Consider the following 12,045-nt stretch of genomic DNA (forward strand, 5'->3'; position numbering starts at 1 on the left):
GTCCATCCGCCTGTGGTGTTTGCGTATGGTAACACTGCGCCCCGGGCTTTAGATAGTTACATTCAGCTTACATTTAACAATAATAACAATATCCTATTTCGAATATTAACGGTGTAATTCGCATACAGTAAATTATTAAAACACTTTTCAGTTGCAAATGTACACCCAGATATTCCTTTTATTTACCTAAAACTTACACATAGCGTAACTATCTAAAGCCCAGCACACAGTGTTACCATAGGCAAACACCACAGGCGGGTGGACAAATGAAAAAAAAAAAAAAAAAAAACAGAGTATAGTCTCCAATGCTTGGTGCTAGAGACCTTCTCCTCTCCATCATCTCATCTGCAAATAGAACTTGTATTCCTTAAGGTATCATTTCTCAGGTTAACCTGCGTCATTTCCATTATGTTATCATTTCTCACTCTATCGTGCTTTCGCTAGATTCCAAAGACACTAGATTTAAATGCCGACAGATTTTTTTTCACTAGTTTTAGAGGTATGTAAAAAAACATGAGAATATAACAATCTGGTTATGCTGTTATTATTATTATTATTATTATTTATATTATTATTATTATTATTATTATTATTATTATTATTATTATTATTATATTATTATTATTATTATTATTATTATAGTTTTGCTAATTAATTTTATCTTAGGTCATGAACGTTCCCTTATTAGTGATAATAGTAGAACTAATCATAAATTATGTAAAATAATTGCACTTGTGGCCTTGACTTAGGCCATTTTTATATGAATATGCAATCACACGAACATTAACAAAATAAAAAAAAAATGATAAAAAAAAGATGAAAACAGCGGAATTCGTATAGTCAAATGTTCTAAAGTATTCCCTCATAGTCCCATTAATAATCACATTGTCTTCCTGAAATGGCAATGTTCGCTTACCGTGAATGCAACCAACCTATACTACAATACAGCACATAAATGCAGTCCAAATTTCGATCGAACAAAGAGGACTGAACGTAAGCCCATTCGAAAGGATTCAAACACTTCATTTAAGCGCATAGGACACTTGCGAATGAAGCGCTGGGTCGTGTTCGAATCGGTACACTATAAGCTTCTTTAACCTGAATGGCAGAAGAATAATTCGGGCGGAAATGAAGAGAGAGAGGAGAGAGAGAGAGAGAGAGAGAGAGAGAGAGAGAGAGGAACCCTTTCTTTTACTACTGAGCGAGAGAACGGTCGCTTTTCCATAAGAGAGAGAGAGAGAGAACAAAATTCCTCCCCTATTATTGAACAAAAGATATCCATCGATTTTTCATTTAAGAGAGAGAGAGAGAGAGAGAGAGAGAGAGAGCGGAAAGGATAATAGATTTTATTAATGTCTGAAACAGAAAGATTGAAAGAAAGCAGCAAAAAAAAAAAATTAACCAAATGCTTGGATTAAATAGAGTATATATATATATATATATATATATATATATATATATATATATATATATATATATATATATATATATATTATATATATACATAATATTATAGGTATATTAGTTATATGGTTATCTTTAATCATATAACTAAATGCGTTTTAAAACTATGATTAGACACAATAACATTTCGTACATTATCATAAAAAAAAAAAATCTTAAAATAATCATGCAAAATGTGAATATAGATGGGGAAAAATTTCTTGCGGATTTAATCATGCGCGATTTTTGGTAAGAAATTAATTCGGGATTTTTCATCTCTCACAAATCACTCAGAATTGGATCCAACGAACTATATGAAAATAACAAATGGAATTTTCTTTTTCAGAGGGGGAAATGAACCGATATATATTGAATTTGGCGTATGTCTTTTGGAACTGCATCTGCACCGATGTGAATATTTTTGTATATGGATGTGTATATGTTTGCATGAAGTTATAATTGTATATGCTCCCGTGTTTTTTTTTTTTTCAAAAATACTGTTTTCTGGGAGAATCACTTGTTTACTGGCGTGTATCCTTCAAGGTGTGGCTTCCTCAGGCGGCTCCTTCTTTCTGTAGAGTGAAAATCGCCCTTATTGCTTGCTAATCTTGTAGTGTCAGTTTGTATATAAGCTTTCTTTGACTATGTTGTTCTCTGTAAAATCAGTTTGCCTCAGTAAAGGGTCCGAACAGGACCGAAAGTACTTGGGCTATCTCGCTTTTTTCATTTTTTCCTTCGTGGCAAAAAAACCTTTATTTATACATAGCATCACGTTTTATATACTTCGTGATCAAGTTATACATATATATATATAAATATATATATATATATTTTTTTTTTTTAGTTTTTATATATTTATATATATATATATATATATATATATATATATATATATATATATATATATATATGTACAGTATATATATATAGCATTTCAAATAAAACGAAGGGAGAACCGAGGACGTTCTATTTACGGTCATACATTTTTCAAATTGTTTCTCTTTTTAGAAACGGTTAGATAAATTACCCGGAATATAACGGTCTTTTGCTCTCTCTTCGTTTGATTTATTTGGTCAGATCCATTTTTACTCGTGTATATATATATATATATATATATATATATATATATATATATAGATATATATATCTATATATATATATATATATATATATATATGTAAGTATAAACATACTACAAGTTTTACAGTTGCAGTTCCAGGAAGCGTATGCTAAAAGTATAGGCATTTTTCATCTTCATTATACTACTCTATAAGTTTATCGTATATATATATATATATATATATATATATATATATATATATATATATATATGCATATATATATTTAAATATATATATATATATATATATATATATATATATATATATATATATATATATATATATAATATATATATATATATATATATATATATATATATATATATATATATATATATATATATATATATATATATATATAATATATATATATATATATATATATATATATATGCAAGCATTTTTCGAAGGAGAATTCTGGCCCCACACACAACCCACCGGCTGGATAAAGGATTTGTTTCGATGGCATTTGTCGTGAATTTATGGTCACTCATCCAAGTACTGACCAGACCAAAAGTTGCAGTGAAAAGTTACCATATTCGGGTTTACAATAGACAGGAGATTGAGAGAGAAAGTATGTATTGTGATGCTTAGAAATCTCTAAGGATACACTGTAATAGAATATACTCGTAAATATTGTAGAAACTGAGAATAGTGGGATTAATTATTAAAGTAAGTTAGAATGAAAGATAAGAATTTCTTTTAAGTTTGGGAAATGTGAGAGGGTGAGTTTGCCGGGTTACTTGAATGCAAGAAGACGTAACTAATATATATTGTGGCTGGGGTTTCTTGTGTCTAAGTTGTCTAATCCTGATAGAGAAGAGCCTTTTCATATTATATATGCAATGTGTACGGGTGCAGCCTCCCCTGGGTATAGATCTCTTCAAGATTGCCTAGCCTTTAATGATCAAATTGATGCACTAGCTGATATCATATCATCAATTAGAAGTAGACCAGCTTCAGCAACAAAATATGTGACTTACAGAAACAAACTGAATCCCAACTTAGGAATAGATAAATTATATACTGATAAATTATATATCTCTGATTATATTCGCGTAGCTTTCATTCGTATACGACTCATGTCCCATAACCTTCGTTTAGAAACAGGTAGGTGGAGCCGAGCTCCTCCAGAATTAAGTGTGCACTTGTGATAATAGCCCTATTCAGGACGAAGAGATTACTGTCCACTTTGTTTATTTTGTATTATGTCTCTTTGTGGACAAATTTGTACTAATAATTGTATATTTTTTGTCAATAAGATAACTAACTAACAAACTAGTAGAGCGTAGAGGATGAATAAGGGTAAATAAGCCATGCATGCGTACAGTATTGTGTAAATGGGTTTTCATTTTCGGAAATAAATGATTTAATAAAAAATTTTGATAAGAAAGCTCTGTGGAAATATATGGGTTGAAAGTGCTTGTTTAGTTGTGCTTTAGTACAGAGCAATAGGCAGACTAATGAAATTTTATGATAATATACGACTAGAATTTTTTTATAATTTTTTTTCGCCCAGTAATATTAATGTGATGTTGGCCAGCTGACTAAGAAATAGAAATACGAATGTTATCAAAGTCCATACGTAAATGGAATGTAGATCTTGAGACCCTTTTCTAGCCCCAATCAGCAGAAAACGAGAACAAGGAAAAGAGAAGAAGGAAAATAGGCCTTAAATGAAGTGACAGACATCCTGGAGCAAGAGAGCTTCTTGTAGTGCATTCCATTATTGGCATGGGACTAACTGCATCACTTAACAAGTCAATGCTTAGGAACTTGCAACAGACCGCCCAAGAGGCCAATTTTATTACTAAAAATGCAGGAGGAGTGGAACCAGATACAAACTTGAATAATGTAGTTATCAGGGCATGTGAGGCCAGCGATGGAGGAAAATAAAAGAAATGACTGGATGATAATATGAGAGGTAAGCTAAGGAAAGGAGAAAATTTACCAAACTACATTTGGATGTAAGAAAGAACCTGTTGTAGAAAAAGACAAAATGCTTACAAGGAATGAGAGGAAGACGAGAAAATGAAGGATGAAAGCAAACAGAGAGCAGAACCTCGACGTGGATATATTGTTCTAGAGATAATGAATGCAAGGAGGAAGGGTAATGAGCAGATGGATGTCAGAATAAGAAATACAGATGGAAATGAGCTGTCAGAACGGAATGCTGTCTTACGCCATTGTAGTCAGTATTTTGTATGGCCTTTGAATGTTTAATTATGAGATAATCGTTTTAACCGACTAATACAGATGTTGAGATGATGATCATCAATCAGCAGAAAATCTCATACTTCTGCTCCCCAAATATGCCGTTAATAACGGAGACGAATCTCGTTCCGTGTCTCCTCTCTCTAAAAGCGTCGCTTACGGGTTAGAACGTTTAGCTCACAAATTGGATGAACATGGTTCGATTCCCGAACGAGACGAGGATGGATGATATGGGCTCTTTTACTGGAGTCCATCAGTATGGGGGGGGCGACATCGAGCAGGTAAACATCATCCTACCGGGTAGAAACCATTCGTACTATAATCCCAAGATTCTCTCTCTCTCTCTCTCTCTAAAGTTATAAGGTTGTTGTTGATACAGACCGGTAGTCTAGTTAGTAGAATAAAACTGGTTTTTGCTTTAGGGCACAGCTCATCTTTGATGTAATTTGCGTGCCACCATTCCTTCTTCTTAAATCCGTGTTAACATGAAATGGAGATCTGAAGACAAGGCTATGATTAAGGATTAGATGAAAAACGAAACACTCCGTCATTTTCATCGTTGTAGCGAGCACGGTGCGCAATCAGAATCAAATAAAGGTGGTCACTTGGGTCTGAGATAGGAATCATGATAGTGCCTTCAGGTCATTGTTATAGGTAATTATATACCATCGCATATCGAAAGGCAGAAGGGGCTATATCGATGTCAATAGGAATCCAGTTCCAGAGTGTTACAGCGTGGTGTATCCTAATCTATTTTATATTATTATTATTATTATTATTATTATTGAAATGAAAACAAATACAGCCCCTTCACTTTGTCGCCAAGAAAGCTCATAAGAATGTAAAGATCACACACACACACACACACACACACACATATATATATATATATATATATATATATATATATATATATATATATATATATGTGTGTGTGTGTGTGTGTGTGTGTGTGTGTGTGTGTGTGTGTGCGCGCGTGTAAAGACGTCCCTGATTTAGTATGTCTTATTTAACCTAACTTACCTCTGTTATAAAACTACAATAAAATCCATCTTAAGAATTATATGTTTTCCCCGTTTCTGGAAATACAATTTTAAAATATTAGCTTTCGTTAACAGTCGCTTATCAATGTGACTCACTCACAGTCACGACTCTTAAAAATGCTTGTCACAAGAGACATGCCATGCGGGCAAGCAGAGCCTAATAACAAGAAAAGTCAAAACAAGAAAAAAAAATAATAATAAAAAAAGAAGGGCGCGGTGGGCGGGGCCACAGATAGTACTCGGCCATTGGCTGTGCGACCTGAGTGCTCCTGGGAGTGCCGTCAGTATGTTTGTGGTGGTGTCGCGTGTAGGTCACGTCGGACTGCGCTCCGCTCTCGCGACCCAAGCGTTACGAAGCTCACCTGGCCAACCTGTGTGGTATATTTTTATATATTTAGCACCTGTAGACCTCGCTCGTTTAATGACACCTGTCACCTGGACAAATGTGACACGATTCTCCTCTTGTTTTTCCCCAAGTGTATGATGAATGCTTGTAAAGACTGAGGAAAATACTCTGGTCATTTACAGAAATATATATGAGCAAGAACTCCTATCAGACTTAAATTTTCAAACGTGAATTTTTTATGAAAATCAGTATAATTTTTTTTCCAGAAACATGAATATGGAATTAGAGTATTCATGGAAAATTTTAGTTGAAATGAAAAACAAATAAAAGATTCCTTAATTTTGCAACTTTTGAAGTTTGTCGATCTATTCGCTTTAAATGACAAAACAAAGTGGTTGAAATGAGAGAGGTTCAAGTGGGCGACATTCTTCAATAAAGGAATAGGATTTCGGTCTTAAGGTAATGCCCAGTTTCTTACGAACGTTGTCAGTTCCGTTTTTCCTGTTCAGTTTTTCTTTTTATAAAATCTCCAGAAATAGCATTGAATGATGGAACAACTTCCATATTTCCTTTAGAATCCATCTTTTTTTTTATCTTATTTAGTGTCTGTATAAATCTTGCTAATAATATGCTCAATTGGCCATTGATTTATATTTCAAATAATTAGTAGCACTGTTGTTGTTATTTATATATCCCTCTGTAGTATGATTTATCTTTGCAATTTTAAAAATTGAAGTATATGTTTGTTATTGTCTGCTTCGTTGGATTTGTCATCATTGTGTTGTTGGAAATAATAAGTCCAGAAATTGATTCTTGACAATCCCAGGGTATTTAAACGATCTTCATAGATGACGAGAGAGAGAGAGAGAGAGAGAGAGAGAGATGTATCATTTGCCGCTTCCTATGTTATTTATATATGCTCATAATTCTGAGATGTAGTTAAATTAATTATTGTTATTGTCGTTACGCAAAACTTCTCAAGTACAGGAAAAAGCTAATTCTGTTTTATGATGTGACTGGCGAGACTAATTACATTATCACAAAATAATTGGTATTCCTTAAACGTATGCTCCTTGTATTTTCTAAAACTTCTACGGTATTTCAGTGCTGGAAGGTAGGCCGTGATGGCTGTCAGTCCTCTTAGATGCTACTACTACTACTGCTGATATTATTGCTAGTAATATGTACAATATATAGACTACCGCTTATACAAAGACCGAATGCCGACACCGTGGGGTAGATACTTGAGATTTTCACGTGTTGCATTCCAGAAAGGCACAGGTAAATCTTCTGGAAACAGAGGCCAATGGGGCAGGCAACCGAATACCCCTATCGAAGCCAAGCGCGAGGATATCAAGAAGAAAGAAAAAGTGATTTTCATCACATTCGTGTGATTTAGCTTCTGAAGATTAAATTTGTTATATACTTACGTCTTTTTGAAGTTTTCGGTTTTTCCCTTTGTCATTCAACAGGAACTTATGACAAGCCTGTAGCGTCGACTGGACTATGATGTTGGCTTAGGGTCTTCAACGAAAATTATGGGAAGCATCTTCTCTTATTGTTTTATATATATATACAAATATGCATGTACTCATACATTTAGGATACACAACACACACACTATATATATTTATACATGTGCGTGTGTGTATGTTTAATGTAACATGCAATATAATGTGAGGAATAGGCTCTTATTTTCGACATGCTTTCATCTCTCTCTCTCTCTCTCATCTATCGTCTCTCTCTTCTCTGTCTGCTCTACTCTCCTCTCTCTCATCAATATATTATATATATTATTATATAATATTATATTAATAATATAATTATATAATAACATACATACATATGTGTGAGTGTGTATTTATACATAGCATACACAACATACATACACACACACACACATATATATTATATGTATATATATATATATATATATATATATATATATATATATATATATATATATATATACATGTATATTCATTCACATGTGACCATCTAGATGTACACACGCATTCGTGCAAAAGGCGGAAGGAATGATTGAACGGGGTGACCGAGCATAACATATACCTTCATAGTGATGGCTATACTCGCGGAAAGGGTAAATTTTAAATGTTTAGTATTTAATAATAATACAGACGTAATGGACAAGAAGTTTGTTTAGAAAACACTGTGAATAGCGCTCACGCATAACAGACGATTTAACCGGTCTGATTGCATTAAGTTGTGCGGAACCTTACGTACGAAAACAAAAGGATTATGAGCTCGGTTGGTTGGTTGTTTGTTTGTTTGTCTCTTCGCTAACGGGATTACGCACAAATTTATATGCAGGTTTTTACGAAAATTTTGCTAATGTTTGGCCTCATAAATGGGGAGAGATAGGACTTTAACGTTTTGGGAAGAAGGATCTGTTAGTGGTAGGATGGCTCAACCATTGGGGAGGTTTGCATGATCTGAAAGCTCCTGTTAGTAAATTTTTTGTCGATTATCTTTTATTATTTGTTAAGTGAGTGGTTATTCTAGTTAGGAATAACTCGTCTAAATATTTTTAGCCTGACTGCGCTTCAAAGAGTAAAGTTAATACATTTACTTGTGTTGTGGGTACGGTGGCAGAGCCCCGCCAAGGTTAGATTAACTATAGATCCCCGATCTATGACGAGAATTTATTAGATTTCGTTTGAAACCCTGTCTAGGTAAGGAAACTTAGCCTTCAGTAGGTTGTGTTTAAATTCCCCAACGAGATGAGGATCCTTAGGTTACGTTTTATCAAGCCCCGTCTAGGTAAGGACATTTAGGTTAGGTTATGACAAATAACATTATTACCGTTGAAATTCGGGACGCATATGTATTTTTTCATGAATGGTTATAGACACTCCTGTTTGCTTCAATCAGTCATTGGCAGGACAAAAAAGAAGCGAGTTAAATGATACAGGAGCACCTCGGTGGCGTGGTCGGTATGGTGTTGGCATGCCACCTCGGTGGCTGCGAGTTCGATATTCGGGCATTCCATTGAGGGGTGAGAGATATGTATTTCTTGTGACAGAAGTTCACTCTCGACGTGGTTCGGAAGTCACGTAAAGCCATTGGTCCCGTTGCTGAATAACCACTGGTTCCATGCAACGTAAAAACACCATACAAACAAACAAACAAACAATAAATGATACATGAAACAAAGAAGAGGGGAGAAAATTTTAGTCGGACAGTGAATAGTATTATCGATTGACCCAACTGGTTGAACATTGGTTACGCTACCTCCAAAGAATATATTACATTTAGGATTCAATGTATGCCACTTACAGACTGAGGAGTGACATTCATAAAGGAAAAAATACTGTAAATTATTTTTTATACTAGGAATCAGTTGCTGTAGTAGGAAATTTTCTAACATCAGTAATCATAATTGGCGTGATGCCACTTAAGAGCATTAAATCATTATTGAATTTCATGTGGTGTTAATTCAGTGGACATACGCGTAGAAAAATGAATGTATTCTAGTTCATGAAGTTTTGGCAGATGATTGTAGCATAACAATATAGAGAACATTATCTTGGATAAGTTAAATTAGAGACATTTGGGCGGAAATGAATAACTGATTTGATCTGAATGGGGGAAATCATGGGACGGCTCTAAGAGGAGTTTAACAAATACTTTTCTAAGGACCGGTCAATAAATGGAAAATGTACATTACGTCAGATTGTTATGGTACCTTTGTTCTTGTGCCTCCGAGTATTTGTTTGTTTTGTTCGTGCTGACGCTTCTTCAGTAAGTAAAATTCCTTTTTGGTTTGTTTTATAAATGTCAGGCCATCTTTGGGTACAGAACATCCCAGCATAATCTTTAGTGAGGGCCATTGTTTTTAATGAGCTCCAGCCTTTTTTTTTTTTTTTTTTTTTTTTTTTTTTTTTTTTTTTTTTTTTTTTTCATTTAGGGGTTTTTTTTTTGCTGTCTTGAACGGCTCACTTCATAATTGTTCTTGGTAGATGTTTTACGGTAGATTTATTCGGGTTGGACCGGCACCGAAATAGGCTGACACTAATATACCCCCCCCCCCCCTCACCACCACTACCCCCACACATCCACCTCCCCCAAAGCCCAAGTGGCCATACCACTTTGGAAACTTCTCGTGCTCATTGACGACTGATGGAAGCATTTCTAACGCAGTGGCTCCGTAGGGGATTAGTGCCGTCAGTGCACCTCACGTGGTGCACTGTAGGCATTACTTAAAGTTCTTTCCAGTGTCCCTTGGGCCCCTAGCTGCAACCTCTTATCATTCCTTTTACTGTACCTTTATTCATATTCACTCTTCCATCTGACTTTCCACCATCTCTAACAATTGTTTCATCGTGCAACTGCGAGGTTTCACTCCTGTTACATCTTTCCAACCTTACTGTCAACTTCTTGGTCCCAGCGCTTGACTTGACCTTTGACCTAAACACTATGTTCCATTCTGTTCCATTTTAACCCAGTGGGTAAAAATGAGAGGACCCAAAGGAAATAGGAAACTAAACCTGTTATCTTCACTTAAGTTTTACTAGATTTGGTTTTTGTTCAAGAGAAAAACAAACAAATAATAATGTAGAAATCCTTGACACTTGGCTTGGAGCCTACCTCTTTAAAACTCCGTGTGCCATTACCTCAGTGTTTTTTTCTGAATTGTGACGTTGTTTATAGCTGCATATGTTCATATGTTTGTTGACTTTTCCGTTTGTTATTCTTTCGTTATTTGCTTGATGTTTCCGTTTATTGTTCATTTGTTCTGAATTCTCTGCCTTTTCTCATCTTACACGTATGTGACTGCTTATGCGTGGAGGCTTGCTTTACTGTAGAGTGGGTCTTTTAGGCTTTTTTCTCAGATGAATGTATTGTTAAGAATGTTAAAATTCATAACATTATTAAGATATGACATGAATAATGCACTTATTCTTGATTGTTAATGATGATGATAATGATCATCATAAGAATAGTCATATCGTATATAGTATGATTTACTATAAAACTAGACCGACAACAACTGAAGTATTATAATAATAATAATAATAATAATAATAATAATAATAATAATAATAATAATAATAATCTCCATTATAAATCTCTAGTCATATATCGTATATAGTATGATTTACTATAAAAATAGACCGCCAAAACTGAAGTATAATACTAATGCTACTACTAATAATGATAATCTCCATTATAACAACTCCAATGTATAATAATAATAATAATAATAATAATAATAATAATAATAATAATAATAATAATAGTTTAGCTTAATTAAGTTTTTATTTTTTTCATAATAAATAATAATAATAACAGCAACTGCAATGTAATGATGATAATGATAAGAATATTATTAGTAATAACAATAATAATCTCCATTGGAGAAACAAGCAAATGAGGTAGAATTCAAAGGGGCTCGAGCCGTCTCGAGCAAAAACCCGTTCTTCCTTTTTTTTATATTATTATTTTTTTCGTGTACAATAGGACTTAGTCGTGAGGGAGACACATGGTTTTTTTTTTTTTTTTTATCGCGTTGTCGATTTGTTTGTAAAACCAAGATCATTAACGATGCACGACTAGCTGTGCTCTGTCGACATATTATGTTAAAAGAAAAGAGCAGCATTTTACACACACACACCATATTATATATATATATATATATATTATATTATATATATATATATAATATATATATATATATATATATAATATATAATATATATAATATTTATATATATATAATAATATATTGTATATGTTTAAATATATATATATATATATATATATATATATATATATATATTCATGTATGTATGTTAGTATGTCATGCTTAGTATCACAAGCACACACACACACACACACATATCACTATATATATATA

At 33.5% G+C, this 12,045-nt stretch overlaps 1 protein-coding gene across 8 annotated transcripts in view; it reads left to right on the plus strand.

The window, feature by feature from the left end:
• Positions 1-6,118: 6,118 nt before the first annotated feature.
• LOC135222863 (uncharacterized) overlaps positions 6,119-12,045 on the plus strand; it is a 511,348-nt gene continuing 505,421 nt past the window's right edge. For 6 of the 8 annotated variants that reach the window (XM_064261201.1, XM_064261207.1, XM_064261208.1 and 3 more), the window contains exon 1: positions 6,122-6,626. The gene's annotated coding sequence lies outside the window, so the exon portion shown is untranslated. Of the gene's footprint in view, positions 6,627-12,045 lie in introns of all 8 variants that reach the window. The other 2 variants (XM_064261203.1, XM_064261202.1) reach the window with 2 other exon arrangements.

Source organism: Macrobrachium nipponense, chromosome 8 (assembly GCF_015104395.2).
Source record: "Macrobrachium nipponense isolate FS-2020 chromosome 8, ASM1510439v2, whole genome shotgun sequence".
NCBI classification, from domain to species: Eukaryota; Metazoa; Arthropoda; class Malacostraca; order Decapoda; family Palaemonidae; genus Macrobrachium; species Macrobrachium nipponense.